The following is a 17,630-nucleotide window of genomic DNA, read 5'->3' on the forward strand; positions in this document are numbered from 1 at the left end:
ACTAAGGGATCTGTACTTGAATGATGCAACTGTGTACTACTGCAGCTTAGACGATTTTGCAGAAATTTTCCAATGCTGCTTTACAGGTTTGATACAGTTGTTATCTTCTCAACTGCTGATGGTTAGCCTTGTCCTGGAGGTGCTTTACCGAATGGACTTTAGGGTTATGTATGGTTCAGTGGCAGTTTCCATAAGCAATCATTGTCTTGCCATTGCAAATGTCTTTGAACATACATAGATACAATTCTTTAGCCCAGTATTCGTGTACTGTGGCATGCCCCCTATTCATTCCAAGAATCTGAACCTTTACTTCATGGTGTCAATGGTCTACTCCATCAAGACACTGGGGACATAAAGGTGAGCCTTAAGTGACTGTCTAAAGTGAAAACATACCTGTCTGAAATGTCATCTCTATCCATCTATCTATCTTTTCCTCCAACATCTGCAAATATGGGAGGATGCCCAGAAGGATACCCATTTGGATAGCATACAATGATATACCCCATGAAAAACAGGCAGAACTGGCAGATGGTGTTCCATTAGAGGAAATTGTAAGCTTTTTTACGTGGTGAAAATAGCTGAACAGCAAAAAGCATGAAAATAAGCAGAAAAGTAAATATCAGGTATAAAACAAATCTACTTTTAGAACAAAGACCCAACATAATGGGTCCTTTCTTGCAGTGCCAATTTTTAAACTTGCTAAGCATTCGAAGTGCTTTCAGGTGCTGTAAACCAGCACAATATACTTATTCTTAGGGCCTTAACAAAGTTAACTGCTCATTATGTGCACAGGCCTGTGCTGGAAACATTTTTGAGTGCATTGTACCACATGCAGCACATAGTAAACTTCAAGACCTCATAATTCAGAATGCCCAGTACAAAACAGTGCTACCGGTACAGGACATCAGCCCCATATTTATTTTAACTGAAGCATTAGTAAGTAGCTGCTTTATAAACTCTTGATTTATGGTACTTCAGCTTAAGTATTTAGATATGTGTCTGTCCGTATCAAGGGTATATAAAACTACATTTTGTTAACCTGCTCCCTAATATATATATATCCCTCAGATTCTCATGTGAGAACAATGAGCCTCCTTTCCATCCCTACCAAGTATTCAATTGCCCAAATGGTTACAAAGGAAAAATAAAGAACCACCATCATTTCTTCTCTTCTAAACTGAAAATCTTGGGAACAAACCTCATTGGTATGGATATCGAACTTAACCCAATAACAAAAGCCCTCTTGCAGATCAAACCATCCAACTGATATGTTCAAGAAGCTTCACTCTGCCTAATTATATATTACATTTTGCTGACACCTTGAAGCAATAATTATCCAGAAAACAAAGTGTTTATCAAGAATGTCATGAGAAAATCAATGCTGACCCTACCGACTCCCCAGCAAAATATGACAATAGTTTTTTTTTAAAAAGTAATGCAAAGATGTTGAGGAAAGTATTATTTTTTCAAGTAAAATGGAAGTCAGTAAAAGTTTAGTTAATGGTTTCCTGCTATTAGTTTTCATATTAACAATAACGTTCAGGCTTTGCTGAGTCAATTTTCCCACATTTGTAACAGGGTGAGACTGAAATATTTACTTAATTCCCCTCTTTACACGTGATTGGAAATCCGAATTGGCTGTTCATTCAGATTTTGTCACTAGGGCCAACAAACCCCAGTATAACGGGGCTGGAGGTTTTATTTTAAAATAAACCGTGTGCACATTGTGTGCAACTGGAGGTCGTCTGGGAAAATATGGAGACTGCCTGAAGTGAGAATGCAGAGCGGGTCTGTGTGAAAAAGATTTCCACAGTCCGACTGTGAAACGAAAGATTAAGGCAGTCAGTGTGTGGTGGCTGCGTGTTGATGTGTTGTTTGCTAGTTGCAGAGGCTCAGCCCGATCGATGCTCATTGATTGTCCCTGACGAGCTGCTCCACTTTCCAACCAATGTCAGCGTGTCTCCGGCTAGCCAGGATGGGGAAAAATGAAATTAAGGAAAATCTCTGCCGCCCTGGCGGTGTCGTTTCCACACACTTCACTTGGCAGTCAGCCAAATCCAAGGAGAAGCACATCGAAAAGATGGACTGGTAATCTGTATTAAGGATCAGATGCGTTTCAAATGCACCCCCCCCCCCCCTCCCAGAACACAAACCCATGCGTTTGAAGGTGTTCCGCATATTACTGGCGTTTCTGTTAAACACAGGTTGATCAATCGATGAGATATTGTGAATGTTAAGTGTGTTTGGAAAAAAAAAATACACATTTCTGGTGAAACTTCTGGCGACAATTGTGAAACATTTAGACATTCCTGCAAATTGAATCTCGAGTTTAAAGGCGCGGACCGAACGAAGCAGAAATGTTATCACCGGTTGCGTTGGACTACCTTTTAGTTCAAAAGGTTGAGCCTTCGGTTCACGAAGATCCACTTCGGTTTTTGTGGCGCGCTCCAAAAATCTATGAAATGTATTTGCATGTACTTCCAGAGCGATCTGGGATGTAGAGGAAGGCTTGCAGGAATCGGAAGGTTGTAGCCCCCTCACTTTGTGTTATTGAGTGAGTTTTTGCAACACAGTTACCTTGTTGCAGAGTTTTGCACGGGATTGTTATTGCTGCTTTGAAGTGTGATTGTGATCTGTGTTTCTGGGTTTGTTTGATCCTCAGTACTGCAGCTGTTAGACACTGGCTGGACTGGCACATCCCTCCCTCTGTTGGATTTGCCTTTGGTAGGTGCGGGGAAAAAAAGGGCCTGTGTTTGCAAATATGCAGATGTTATCATTGCTGAAATCTTAGTGTGCTCTAGTGGATCAGGGGCAAAAGAAAAATGGAATTTTTTGATGGCCGGTGGGAAAGCAAAGTAGTTGGCTTTGAGCGGATAGTGAATGTACCGTGGTGTTGGTCGCTGTTAACATACGGGTTTCAGCTCATTGGTGGAAATTAGGAAAAAAAAATGAAACAAAAGTATTTGATGTGAAATAGTACACGCAAATAGTCCATGCTGACAAGACTGTAACTCGTGTAGTTTGTAAATTGGCAGAGGCGTGTTCACAGACTTTAAAAAACATGAATACATCTGCTTCTGTTTCACTTAGTCTCTTTTTTCATTTTTTTCCCTTACAGTTTATCGAGGGAAATGTTTGCCAGTTCCACCTTCTGTTAAACGAGGTTTTCCTTTCAAAAGATGTATATTCTATTAATCGAGAAGTTGCAGTTATTATCAATGAAAAAAAAACATACGGTGTCCGTGATCGTTTTATTTTCTCAGCCATAATCGCTCTGTCTTTCTGAAACTAGTATTTGTGAGTAGTTGGAATGCTGTTGTAGTTCAGCTCAAACAGGATAAATAAATTAGCCGGTAGTTTGGTAAACCTGAATAGTCCGCTGGATCAAAGCAGCGTTTTGCAAAACGTCAATGCCACCTTTTAATGGACAACCTTTGTGTGGATCAAGAAGTACTCCAGAGGTACAGCAGCGATTATGTGAAGTTAAATTGTATGAAAGACTTAAAAACAAATCTTGAAATAAGTAAAGGGGGAATGGAAATGTAATGGATATTTATGCTACACCGCTAGGTTTACATATATATATATATTCCTGGGATAGAAATAGGCAGAATTTCTGACTGGCTCCAGTGGCTTTTTAGGTCCCTGAATCATATCACAATGCAATGGAGCAGTTGATAGGTGGGGACAGTTGGCAAAATGCTGATATTTACCAGGTAATGAGGTGGATATCACGATACATTGGAGCAGTTGTTCGTTGGGAACAGTTGGTAAAAGGCTGATTGATATCTGCCAGATTATGAGGTTGAAAAATACAGTTGTGAAATAAATAATTTATTTTTCTTAGTTTATAAAGCAAGAAGTGCAAAAGTAAAAATTGAGATCCTGTGTGATTATGGTAGTAATACATATTTTGGTGTGTTACATGGTTAAATAGGTTATGAGAGCAAGTTCAGGTATTAGATGTAACTGTTTTAAGCAGTTCATACTTGTGATGAAAATTGCTGAAACATTACTATTAATTATTACATAGTATAACATCAAATAAAGTAACATTTTTAAAAGTACAGGGTTTTGACAACCTTTAATGGGTGAAAAGTTGGTTATGTCATATAGTGCACTGAGCAAACAGACTAGGAAGGTATGATTGGAATGTTGGTCTGCTTGGTTGTTATCAACTGGCCTATGAGTAGGAGTGCTATTGTCCTCCTGCTTTTTGGCTGGAAAGAGTATAAACACAGAATTCCCGTTCTTCATCATTATAAAGTTATGCCTTTTACAAAGGATGTGTGTGGATGCCAGGTGAGGGAGAACAGGACCAGACTTGGCTATATTATCCTTTGCTCTCCTCAGTGGTTGGGTGGCCTATCAACACTCAAGAGAAGAATGTTTATTTGAGTGAGGTTTCGGAGGGCAGCTGGAGTCCATGTGCTCCTTCCTCAATGTGACTCACTACCTTCAGGAGGGAAGAAAATTAGGGGCAAATTGTAATGAATGCTATTTTATTCTTAATAAAGAAGTCTGTATTTCAGATTCTTGTTTTTAAATGTATTTATTTGGCTCATTGGTAATCCTATAGCTTGGAAAGGAAAGGAGCATAAGGTAAAGAAGGGCAAGACTAGGAGCAGTTTTTACTCGGGGCAAGGGCAGTAAGCCTGCCATTGGTGGATCAACTCTATGATGTATGTACCACCCAATTTTCTCTTCCATTGATTTCAACCGAAGGGAGAATTGGTAAGGGTATATAACGGGAAGTCTGATCCATCACTGCCAGTTTCACCTCCATCACCATAACTGAAAATGATTCCCATTGTCTTTAGGTAACCATACTTTTCAGTAATGGCAAAAAAAAATAGTGAAACCTGTTTTTTGCCATGAGGATAGAATATGTCATGTTCCTTTCAACAACAGTAAAAGAGTCTTTAAAGCTTAAAAAAAACATTCTATGCATACAGATTTAATCTCTGGAAACTGTTTGGAGAACCCGTGTGGCTGTTGTAGGCCTATGCTTGTTGAATGCCTGCATAATAAATAGTGTGATCTATGGAACCTGCCTTAGAAATGTAATGTTTTAATATACAGCAATGTTCCAAGTAATGGCTAGTTGGAATGAGTAAACTATCAATCATTAGCTTTTCTGGGTTGAAAATGTTATTTTGTTAAGACGAAGAGTTAGGTTTAGTCATTTGGAAAAAAATTGCAATATAATCTTAACTTTTCATATTGGTAAATGGATGGTCAATGCATATAATTAATCCTTCTATTAAAATTACATTCTGTTCATAAGTATAATTAATTAGACAAACTATGGATCTGCTGCATTTTGCTGTAGTCTGCTAATTTTATTTTGATTTTACACACAGTCTGTCCTTTTACTCTTCGGGCTGCTGTGACTGCACAGAGATCTCTCCCAATCACTGTGATTCAGCTTGTACTGACCTCCACTACTGATTAGTTCTGTCTGCAGCAGAGGGAATGAAAGGAGGGCTCTTGCCTCTCATGTTTTTTGCAGGACTCAGGGCTTATGATTCTGGTGGTTCAGTGCTAAAACTGGATGAGGTTTCTTCCTATTTCTAAAGATCTACAGGCCTTATATGGCAGGAGATACTTCATTACCACTTAACATTTGTGTCTCTACTTTTGTGGGTCCATTTCAGATCAGTATTTTTAGGGAAATAAGAAATCAGAAAAGCTGTTTGGGAAGGCAGAGATATCAAGCAGGTTGTATTGTTGTCGACAAATATCTGCATTGTGAAGCATATTGGAGAAATATAGGATCAAGAACATGAATGAAAGGGAAGAACACGTTAACTGGAGGAGATACGTATTTAATAGATTATATAGTATACTTCCCTGACAGTTCTTCTGCATTGCTGGGTGTAATAGCTCCTCCCTGACTGTGGTAACCGTTTCACTATGAAACCCAATACAGTGCCAAAGGAAGCAGTGCAAGTTGGCTTTTTTTTCTCCTTGACCTTATTTGAACTGGTTTCATTCATCAATCACTGAAGACCACCATTTTTAACTCTGAAACTTAGACACAGCTTGAAATTAATTTTGATTTAATATTTTTTGTTAAAATGTCTCTTATTTTTATTCTAAATTGAGAAAATTATTAACTTATCAAAATGTGCACAATCAGCAATAAAAATAAAGAAAATTCTATTGGTGCAAAATATTTTAAAAGCATTTACTCTTGATTCCATTAAGACCCATCTATAAATACACTCATAAACTGTTTGAAAGCAGGGAGAGAAGACAGTTCCCTGGGTTAATTGAATGGAAAAAACAATCAACTGTGTACCAGTAATACCATATTTTCTCATTTATATGTCAAATAAATGTTCCCCACATTTTTTTCCATTGACAACATTTTACTTGTTACTTTTCAGCACTTTGTTGAAAGATACTAATTTAAATAAAATAAGTGAAGCCTGTTGGTGGAGAAATGTTTCAATATACCAAGTACCACAGATAAAGTTTTCCTTAAAACTGACAACGTTTTTGTATCATTCATAGAACTCATCTAAGGCGCTGATATAAAGCAGGAAGAAGTTGGAAATGCTGGACTGTTATTTGTAAGCTTAGACTTAGTTATATAATACTGATTTGCAGAGGTTTGTGATTGCAGTACAAATATAGTCATCCTTCAGGTATTGGTTTGCTTTATAGTCAAACTGGTGTATGTGTCAGATGTTTTAAGTAATTAGTGCTTGTTAATTGATATGTAATTTTAAATGTCATGAGAATAAAAGATATTATTACAGAAACAAGCATGTTGCAATAGCAAAATATGATTTGAAGGATAATTGGACATTGCGATACTTTTAAATCATTTAAAATAGATATTTTTTTATCAAAGTGTAAGAGCAGTTTGCAGGAAAGAAAGTAGTATTGATAATGAGTAAATCAATTATTCTTTTAACATTAAGAAGTACATGTGGATATATAACTCAAGGATACACTTCTACTCAATCAAGCCAGTCGCGTGTGAAGTATTGATGCTGAAGCTGTTGTTCGCCAAAGGCTTTACAATGCAAAACATATTATATTATTGCTATTTGTCATCACCTCTGTAATAACTATATGTTTAGACATAAATAAAAACAGAAAATGCTGGAATACTCAGCAGATCTGGCAGCATCTGTGGAGAGAGAAAGAGAGTTAACGTTTCAGGTCAAGGATCTTTCTTCAGAATCTGGTCCTTCAGGTTCTGAAGGAAGGCCCTTTACCTGAAACGTTAATTCTGTTTGTCACTCCACAGATGCTGCTAGACCTGATGAGTATTCCAGCATTTTCTGTTTTTATTTCAGATTTCCAGCATTCACAGTATTTTGCAGTCATAAGTTTACACAGGTCTATTTTTTGGTTCTAGATTTTCTGCATTAAACATGCAAACTAATGCTTGCCAATTGATTCAGCTTAATTCCGTTAATCAAAAGAATTTTGGGAATAAGTAGAAGAACGCTACACCAAAGCAAAGGGCAGTGCTGGTTAAACAGTTTTCTTCAGTCAAGACATGAGGGACTGAACTCAGTGATTTGCTCATAATATTTTTTTCCAGATCCAACCTCTGTGGGTCATTGACTATTGTATTTTTATTTCTTGTCTCATAAGATCACTTGTTTTTTATGTATTTAATGTTTTGACTGAAGTCAGAAAGAAATAAAATTATGTGCATGAGTATATGGTAGCCATGAGGTCTTCTGCAAACTACACTTCTGTTTGTCTGTCCTAACTGAAATAATTAACTATTACACATTAATCCTGTTCTAAATGTTTATAGAAACCAATTAAATGTCGTTGTAATTATGACACCTGTTCATTCAATATTAAATTATTGTTGGCATTTGAAATGAACAACAGACAATTTGTTCCTCTTTTTTTCCTCTCCTGAGCGCAATGACATCTGCTGGGTTCTACTGGTGTGTGCCCAATGCCTTATCTAAGAGCCTATTTTTTTTCATTTATAAGCCTAGATTGTAGTTGTTGACAGGGAATATTTTGTCATGGAGGTATCACACCAAGCCTGAATTTGTCCTCAACCAACAGCCACATTTGCGCTTTCAATGAGAGGGATAAGATAGCAACAAGGAACAGGAATGTGGCTGACTTTATTCTCATGAACTGAAGCTAATTGTAGTGCCCCCTGCAACTATTCAGGTGGAGATTAGCTAACTCAACCAGACCTGACATTTATGTCAATTTACTCCCTTAACCAACTGAGATGTTGGACCCATTTTTATGTAGAGCTTCTGAAGAAATCGTTGCTTTTAAAGTTGTACTCAACCATGCCGACTTCACCGTTGAAGCCCAAAATTTTTCTTATTCTTTCACAGTACATGGGCATCGCTGGCTAGGCCAGCATTTTTATTGCCCATCTCTAATTGCCGTTGAGAAGGTGGTGGAGAGCCGCCGCCTTAAACTGTTGCAGTCCATGTGATGTAGGTACACCCACAGTGCTGTTTGGGATGGAGTTCCAGGATTTTGACCCAGTGACATTGAAGGAACGGCGATATATTTCCGAGTCAGAATGATGAGTGGTTTGGAGGGGAGCGTGCAGGTAGTGGTGTTCCCATGTGTCTGCTGCCCTTGCCCTTCTAGATGGTAGAGGTTGTGAGTTTGGAAGGTGCTGTTGAAGGAGTCTTGATGAGTTGCTGCAGTGCATCTTGTAGATAGTACACACTGCTGCTACTATGTGTCGGTGGTGCAGGGAGTGGATGTTGGAGATAGTGGATGGCATGCCAATCAAGTGGACTGCTTTTTCCTGGGTGGCTTTGAGCTTCTTGGGTGTTGTTGGAACTGCACTCATCCAGGCAAGTGGAGAGTATTCCATCACACCCCTGACTTATGCCTTGTAGATGGTGGACAAGCTCTGGGGAGTCAGGAAGTGAGTTGCTCGCCGCAGGATTCCTAGCCTCTGACCTGCTCTTGTAGACACAGTATTTATATGGTTGGTCCAGTTCGGTTTCTGGTCAATGGTAACCCCCAGGATGTTGATAGTGGGGGACTCAGCGATGGTAATGCCATTGAATGTCAAGGGTAGATGGCTCAATTCTCTCTTCTTGGAGATGGTCATTGCCTGACACTTGTGGCACGAATGTTACTTGTCACTTATGAGCCCAATCCTGGATATTATCCAGGCCTTGCTGCATATAGGCACAGACTGCTTCAGTATCTGAGGAGTTGCAAATGGCGCAGAACATTGTGCAATCATCAGTGAACGTCCCCACTTCTAATCTTATGATGGAGGGAAGGCCACTGATGAAGCAGCTGAAGGTGGTTAGGCCTAGGACACTACCCTGAGGAATTCCAGTGGTGATGTCTTGGGACTGAGTTAATTGACCTCCAACAACTGCAACCATCTTCCTTTGTACTAGGAATGACTCCCAACTACCGGAGAGTTTTCCCCCCAATTCCCATTGACTCCAGTTTTATTAGGGCTCCTTGATGCCACACTCAGTCAAATGCTGCCTTGATGTCAAGGGCAATCATTCTCACCTCATCTCTGGAATTCAGCTCTTTTATCCATGTTTGGACTAGGGCTGTAATGAGGTCAGGAGCTGAGTGGCTCTGACGGAACCCAAACTGAGCGTCAGTGAGCAGGTTGTTTTTGAGTAAGTGCCATTTGATAACACTGTTTATGACCCCTTCCATCACTTTACTAATGATGGAGAGTAGACTAATGGGGCGGTAATTGGACAGGTTAGTTGTCCTGCTTCTTGTGTAGAGGACATACCTGGGCAATTTTCCACATAGCTGGGTAGATGCCAGTGTTGTAGCCTCAGTGGAACAGCTTGGCTAGGGGCGCAGCTAGTTCTGGAGCACAAGTCTTCAGTACTACTGTCAGGATTTTGTCAGGGCCCTTAGCCTTTGCAGTATCCAATGCTTTCAGCCATTTCTTGACATCGTGTGCTGAGAATCGGATTGGCTGAAGACTGGCATCTGTGATGCTGGGGACCTCAGGAGGAGGCCGAGATAGATCATCAGTTCAGCACTTCTGGCTGAAGATTGATGCAAATTCTTCAGCTTCGTCTTTTGCACTGATGTGCTGAGCCCCTCCCTCTTGAGAATGGGGTTATTTGTGGTTCCTCCTCCTCCAGTAAGTTGCTTAATTGTCCACCACCATTCAGGACTGGATGTGGCAGGACTGCAGAGCTTAGATCTGATCCGTTGGTTGTGGGATTGCTAAGCTCACTCTGTCACATGCTGCTTTCGCTGTCTGGCATGCATGTATTCCTGTGTTGTAGCTTCACCAGGTTGACACTTCATTTTAGGAATGCCTGGTACTGCTCCTGGCATACCCTCCTGCACTTATGATTGAACCAGAGTTGATCCCCCAGTTTGATAGTAATGGTAGAGATTACCGGACCATGAAGTTACAGATTGTTGTTGTATACAGTTCTGTTGCTGCTAATGGCCCATAGTGCCTCATGGATGCCCAGTCTTGAGTTGCTAGATCTGTTCGAAATCTATCCCATTTAGCACAGTGGTAGTTCCACACAACACGATGGAGGGTATCCTGAAATGTGAAGGCAGGACTTTGTCTCCACCAGGACTATGCGGTGTTCACTCTTACCAATGCACCTGCGACAGGTAGATTGGTGTGGACGAGGTCAAGTAGGTTTCTTCCTTCTGTTGGTTCCCTCACCATCTGCCGCATTCCCAGCCTAGTAGCTATGTCCTTTAGGACTCGGCCAGCTCAGTCATTAGTGGTGCTACTGAGCCACTCTTGGTGATGGACATTGAAGTCCCCCACCCAGAGTACATTCTGTGCCTTTGCCACCCTCAGAGCTTCCTCCAAGTGGTGTTCAACATGGTGGAGTACTGATTCATCAGCTGAGGGAGGGCAGTAGATGGTAATCAGCAAGAAGTCTCCTTGCCCATGCTTAACCTGATGACATGAGACTTCATGGAGTCCAGAGTCAATAATAAGGCAGAAGATGTCTTCTTAATATGTATGGATGGAATTATCACAGCTCTAGTATTCAGGCTGGCCCTGTTCTTTATATATGGAAAACAGTTAAAGAGAAGTTTGAGTACTTGCCCACATTAACAAAAAGGAAGAAGCCACCATGATAAGAAGTGGCAAATTCAGGAATACAGCAGAGAAATACATATGCAAATTAGGTAGAAAATAAATGTTATGGCACAACTTAATCGGCAAGTGGAACAATTTAAGTATATGATGGACGTTAACCTGAACAACCTTTGAGAAATAAAAATGTCCCAAAATCAATCTGAACTCGAGCTGAGTCAAAGCATTGGCTTGGTTTGCACAACTAAATCTCAGGTGAATTGGATTGAAAATTATGCTTTATACATAAAAAAAATAAGAATTGTAAAACACATGGGACAGCATTTTACTTCCGAGGGTAGGCAACAGACATTAGAGCAGAATTTTACATCCCACGGACGGGTTCGCGCTCAACCCAAACGGGCGAAAAATAGTGCACGATGATGTCAGGCGAGTGTCCCGATGTCATCACGCGCTCACGCAATATTTCGGCCAGCATGCACACGTGAGAGTTGACAGCTCACCCATCAACAATTATAAGGCCTATTAAGGCCCTTAATCAATTAATTTAAACCTGTTTTTCTCTGCCTGCCCAAACTTAAGGTTGGCCAGGCAGCCTTTTGATTTTTTAGCAAATCTCACCCAAGGGCAGGATGAGGTTTCCACTACTAAATAAAAAACAAATATGAATTTCTAGGCAGAATTTTTATTCTGTTCATGTTATTGAGAGTTAGTTCCATGTCGGGACATTTCTTTAAGGTTTTATAAATCTTTATTTTTGGTTCTAAAATTGTTCAGGTCCCTGAGGAGGCTCCCTGCCCTCAGGGAGCTTTCATTGCATGTTCTCCCGCGCATGCGCAGGCTTTTGCACTTGCATTCCTCCTGCCCCCCCCACTCCAGCAGCGCTGAGCCTTTCAGCGTGCCTTTCACGTTGACTGGATGTTAATTGGCCAGCCTGCATGAAATCGAGGATGGGGGCCAATCGCGGGCTGCGGACCGTTTCCCGGCTGCTCCCGGGCCTGTCTGCCGCGCCCGCCCGCCGACCCGAAAACCCTGCCCCAAGACTCTTTCTAGGACCCAGTTCTGACCCTCGGTGGGGGGGGGGGCGGGGGGAGCAGTCTCGGCCTCCCGAATTTCACAGGGGCAGACTGTTAATTGGCTAAGGGGTGGATTGGGCGACCAATTAGCGGCTGCAGGAAATGCAAGTGGGTCTGAAAGAGTGCAGGGCCAATTTAACAACTCCTACCACAGCAGCTATTACTGTGGCTGCCATTTCAGTGCATTATTTGCTGGGTTAAAGGTGCAGGAGGGGCAGCAGACGGAACCCACGGCAGGGCTACCTCTCATTTGTGGGTGGAGACCTGTGGGTCCTCCTCGGAGAGAGCAGGGACATTCTCATCCGGAGGGTGTTAGAAGGAGGTCACCCCTCCCAGACCAAGCAAGCCTGGATTGAAATTGCTGCAACAGTGAGCAGAGAGTATGGTCCACAGGAACTGGGTCTGGTGCAGGAAGTGGTTCAATGACCTTATTCGTTCTGGCAAGGTGACTGCAATATTGAACCTTCAGGACAGGCATCGGGGTATTCACCCTCCAGTAGACACTCTGGCTAAGGAGCCTTAGGCCTAATGGCTCCTGAACATGGGAGGAATGTGTACGCAAAGTAATTACAGACTCCTCAGCAAAGCTCAGAGTACTGCTGAGGACCTGCCAGTACTGACACATGCAGCTTCTTATGTATATGAGCTGTTGGCATTGGCCATAAGGCATTTCTGGTCTCTATCTCTTTTTTTTGTCCTTGGAGGAGCAACAGGCATATAATACTGACAAGAGGGCCCAAGTGGGAGGAGGGATTACCTACCTGCACAATGCAAGTGGGAGCCGTGGAGTTCGCCAGGGTTGCTGATGAAGAGCAAGTTGAGGAAGGCAAAAAGGACATCCCTGGTGGAGATGGTGGATACAGACAGCAATGCTTATATTAAGAGGATGCCTGCACTATATCCATCTGACAGCATGTCGAAGACTCAGCTGTATTGGGAAGTCTGTGCTCAGGTGGCTACTGTTCTTCAAGGCTAGCTCTCATGATCTCTTCTTGTGTCTTCCATAGGTGCTAACATCGAGGTGCTATTACAGACTCCTTCACCAACACCAGAACAACCGCTGCCAGAGTGGAGATCAGACCAGTACCATCACATCTTACAAATGCACCCTGCACCAGCGCAGATACAGTCTCTTTGGCGGGTTCTCATGCATGATTAGATTGGGTGGCACTGGGTGATGAGCGAGCGTGTCATGGATGAGCAGGAGGAGGTAAGAGAGACAGCTTTGGGATTTTCCCCCCCCCCTCAAGAGAAGAAAGGACATCAGCTGGTGCAGGGCCTCAGGAATCACAGGAAAGGAGGCTCTGCTTAGGTCAGCAGATGTGGCCCCACATGTTGGAATTCCCTGAGGCAGCGTGGGGTCATGGGATGAGAATGGAGGAATCTATTCAGCACATATGAGCCACCATGGCTCATGGATTTGAACGCATGAACTCTTCCATTGAGTGAGTGACCAATCTCATGGAGAGCTATATGCAGCAGCATTTGGAGTGCATGCAGGAACTGCGCACAGACATTCACAGGATGCATGCTTCACTGAGGCCATGATCGGTTAGTGGTGCTGGTGGTGTAGAAATGTTTGGAGGGAATGCCAGCTGCGTCCCAGTTGGTGGTCCTCTCCAGCCATCTGGAGAGCCAGCCAAGGGCTGAGACTGTCACGGAAGAGGATGAGGGTGCCACTCTTGATGGGCACCATTATCATTATCAGCCCCCTTGGCTCTTCTGACTGAGGAAGCATCCATGCAGCAGGGCCATGCATTACGGAGGCTGCCCCTGCAGTGATGTCAATGGAGCAGCCTCTGGAGGTGTTGCCCCATCCCCACCCGGTACCTCCACAATGAGGACGACCACCACATGTGTCTCAGCTGTAAGACAAGTGAGTCGGCTGCCTCCAGCTGATCCAATGCCACATGAAGAGCACTGCGTGGAAGAGGCCGAGAATGGAGGCTACCACGTTGCATAGAGCACTGAGTGGGTCACTGCGCAGTGTTTGTCTTTTTGAGCACCAAGTAAATATTGACACACATTGAATCCAGACTTGTGAGCCTTTGTTATGAATGATGGTACATTGAACGAGGGATGAAGGGGAACAAGGGTCTGTGAACAGTGACAGTGAAACTTCTGGGCAGATGTGTATGCTTCATTGTCAGTAAGAGTTGATGCTGAGTTTTCAATGCATGTGTTCTCACAGGCATTTCAAAGTCATTCCACATCATGCTGTCCCCCTGTCTTAGAGGAGCTCAGCTGAATGGTGCCTGGATCAGATGATCACTGATGCTAATGTCACCCTGACGAGATTCTCGAGCCCTGCGCTGGCCTTGCCCACCTCCCTGTGCAGCCGGGGTACCTCTATGATCCGCATCTTCCTCCTCCCGCGATCCAACACTTCAGCCTCTTCAAGGTCCATACCTCTCTGAAGAGCCATGCTATGGACTGTCCAGCAGACCGCCACCATGCACGAGATCCCTACAGGAGTGTACTGCAGGGCACTGCCCCACCAGTCCAGATACCGGAACTGCATCTTCAGAAGGCAGATAGCCTACTCGATGGTCCTCATGAGGTGACTGCTTCACATCTGTGTTGGGTTCTCGGAGAGACGTAAGTAACCATTTCTTCAAGAGATATCCCTTGTCTCCTAGAATCCATACACTTGAGTTTGGGGTCAAATGAAGAGCTGCAAAACCAGGGACTACCAGAGAATGAGGTAATCATGGCAGCTGCCAGAAGAATAAGCTTACATATGCAGGAAGCTGTTGTTGTGATCTTAGACCAGCTGGACATTGAGTGAGTGGAGCAACTTCCTCTTGAAGAATCTTACTGGGTGCTTAATTGGTGTCTTGATGGCCACATGGGTGAAGTCGATGATGTCCTGCACCTGGAGGAATTCAGTGATGGAGGCAAAACCCATTGTCCTCCATGCCCCAGGTGTCTGGAATTGTATTTACTGCTCAGCTTTCCCAAAAAGGGAATCAGTGACCTGTGAAATGCAGTGGTGTGCAGCTGTTTGCGAGACACCAACAAGGCCTGCAGCTGATCATTGGATCCAGAAGCAAAGAAGTTCAAGGCCACAGTAACTTTTACAGCTACTGGCAGGGCATGACGAGCAGTGCCGTGAGGTGTGAGATCTTCCGCAAATCTCTATGACCATTTACCTGTTGAGTTGCAATCTCATGCAGCACTCGTTCTCGGTCATATCCAGATAGCTCTACCCTTGGCAGCATATTCTATGGTGAAGGTATTGTCTCCATTGCCTTCATGCCCTTGTCCCCCTCATCCACTTGCCTGATGTCCGGGGCTTTGCTTTTCTATGGAAGATGTTGTTTTTCATTGCCACTGGACCCAAAATCAGAAAGTCACTCTCCTGTTGCCCCCTGCTGCTTCCTTTTGCTCAGGTGGTCTACCAATTCAGTTTGGAAGCTTCTTCTTATGCCCCCATGATGCCAGGAGGGTGACTGTCCCCTTCACTACCCAAAAGCTTATTGGTCACTTTCCCTGCAACCTGTGCTGTGCCAATGGCTGAGTCCCTCTCTGCACCGTTCCACCTTTCATGGTCACCTGATTTTCCTGTGCTGCCCATGACTGGCTCCCCACTGTGTACCTGCCTCCAGTCACCTCTTCTGCCCCAGACACAACATGCAGTCCATGTGCTCCCACCAAAAGATGAAATGCCCCTGAATGAGTTCTTTAATAAGCTTAGTTACTGTTATTGCCTTCCTGGGGCCACCCTTTCCCTGCCCTGGTGAAACTTGGCAGCGACAGGAAACCAGCACATTTATTTGAACATAAAGCATCATTTTGCTGATGTTTAGAGGAGTATAGTTAAAAACTGTGCAACCATCAAAATCGTTTTAGCTATTATTTTTAAAATAATTCTGCAGTGCCTCCTTAAACAACTGTTAAATGTCAGAATTTTTTAATACAAGTTCTATACTGCACCGTATATCCACAACCTCACTTTTAAAAAAAATATTCTTGACATGAACTGGACCTAATAAAAACTCTCAGAAACTTCAATGGCTACCAAAGGAAGAACCAAATCTTTATCAAGAAGTTTTCATCTGTTGAAGATAATACAACAGTGTTTTTATTCAAACCTTCCACAGATTGTGAGAAGACGCTAGTCACGTTATCAGAAATCTGTAAATTTTCAGAAGAATTTGCTGGAAGAAGGAAGACTTTCCACAGGAAAGATTGCAACTTAAAAAAGGATGTCACTGACAGCTTTTCAGAAGTCGAGAAGTTGTTCTATCCCATGGAAGACAGCAAGGTTCCCACTGACGCTTGTGATTATTTTGAGTAACATTTGCTCTCAATCTGCTCGTTGTTTGAATAAACAGTCTACGTCACAAGTAAAAAGAATTTCCTTTCTAATTCAGACTCTGAACTTATAAAAAAACCTGCCACCTAAGATTGAAACACTCACTGAAAAACATTTTCAGCATTTCTAGACCTTATTTAATCTAAATAGTTATGGTCATCAGGGAATCTCTCAATATGATTGTGGGATAGCCCCTTTTAAGAAGCACTCTGGTTTACTGACATGATTCCGTACTTTTTCAATAGGGTTTTGCAGAATCGTCCTCCCAGATTAAAAACCACTTTAATCGTTTTGTTTACCTGTCACGATTATCAGGTTTCTTACTGGGCAAACTATTCAAAATTCAACCACATCATATTTATATTGAAATTATGACATCTGGTCCAAATTTATTAACTTTCACGTAGCTCTTGTATTAAAGCAGGGCTATATGTTATGTAGTTGTGATCAAATGATTCTTCGTCACATCCTTTTTATGTATGTTTGTCCATGCTATAACAATAACATTTATATAGCGCCTTTACCAGAACCAACACCTGAAGGTGCTTCACAGAAGCGTAATCAGGAAACAAAAAGTGGGAGTTGAACTGAAGAGGGAAATTTTAGGAGAAGTGACTGAATGCTTGGTGAAAGATGGGTTTTAAGGAAGGCCCTAAAGGAGGAAAGAGTAGTGGAGAGATTTTAGGAAGGACTTTGAAATCATAGACAGATGAAGGCATGTTTGCATTTGGTGTGATGAAGGGGTTGACGGATGCTCAAGTACAAGGGATGATGACATCAAGTACTTTTTATAATTTTTTTAGCCAATTATCTTCTCCTCTCTTAAAGCTATTACCTTTGGTTGGAGTGTGGTCTCATGGTTGCTGGTCACTCCTTGGTACTTGCCTAAGTGACCATTCTACAGGTGTGAATTTAGTCAGCAGTTGTAGACTGAGATCATGTTGGAAATTGACAGTTGACCCTATTTTGGTTTTCACCTAACGTTGACAGATATGCACACATGCCAGCAAATACTTTACGATAGCAATCAGGTGGGGAAAATCTGTTGTGTTGATTTGCCCCTTTCCTTTTCAGGACTACTGACACCAATAGTAACATGCTTTGCTACAACTGGTTAAAATACTTCTGTGCTAGGAAGAGGAAAATCACCTTCAAGCATTAAAGCTACTTCTAACTTAATAATTGTATAGGGCAGAAG

General features: G+C 42.4%; 1 protein-coding gene across 5 annotated transcripts in view; it reads left to right on the top strand.

Annotated features, from left to right (window-relative positions):
- Positions 1 to 1,815: 1,815 nt before the first annotated feature.
- The window catches only part of LOC144685846 (CXXC-type zinc finger protein 5-like), a 35,382-nt gene continuing 19,567 nt past the window's right edge, over positions 1,816 to 17,630 (top strand). Inside the window, exons 1-2 of one of the 5 annotated variants that reach the window (XM_078550794.1) lie at positions 2,580 to 2,724; positions 3,119 to 3,461. The gene's annotated coding sequence lies outside the window, so the exon portion shown is untranslated. Of the gene's footprint in view, positions 2,089 to 2,457; positions 2,555 to 2,579; positions 2,725 to 3,118; positions 3,462 to 17,630 lie in introns of those variants that run through there. The other 4 variants (XM_078550796.1, XM_078550793.1, XM_078550792.1 and 1 more) reach the window with 4 other exon arrangements.

The sequence above is a fragment of the Cetorhinus maximus genome, chromosome 10, assembly GCF_964194155.1.
Source record: "Cetorhinus maximus chromosome 10, sCetMax3.hap1.1, whole genome shotgun sequence".
NCBI classification, from domain to species: domain Eukaryota; kingdom Metazoa; phylum Chordata; class Chondrichthyes; order Lamniformes; family Cetorhinidae; genus Cetorhinus; species Cetorhinus maximus.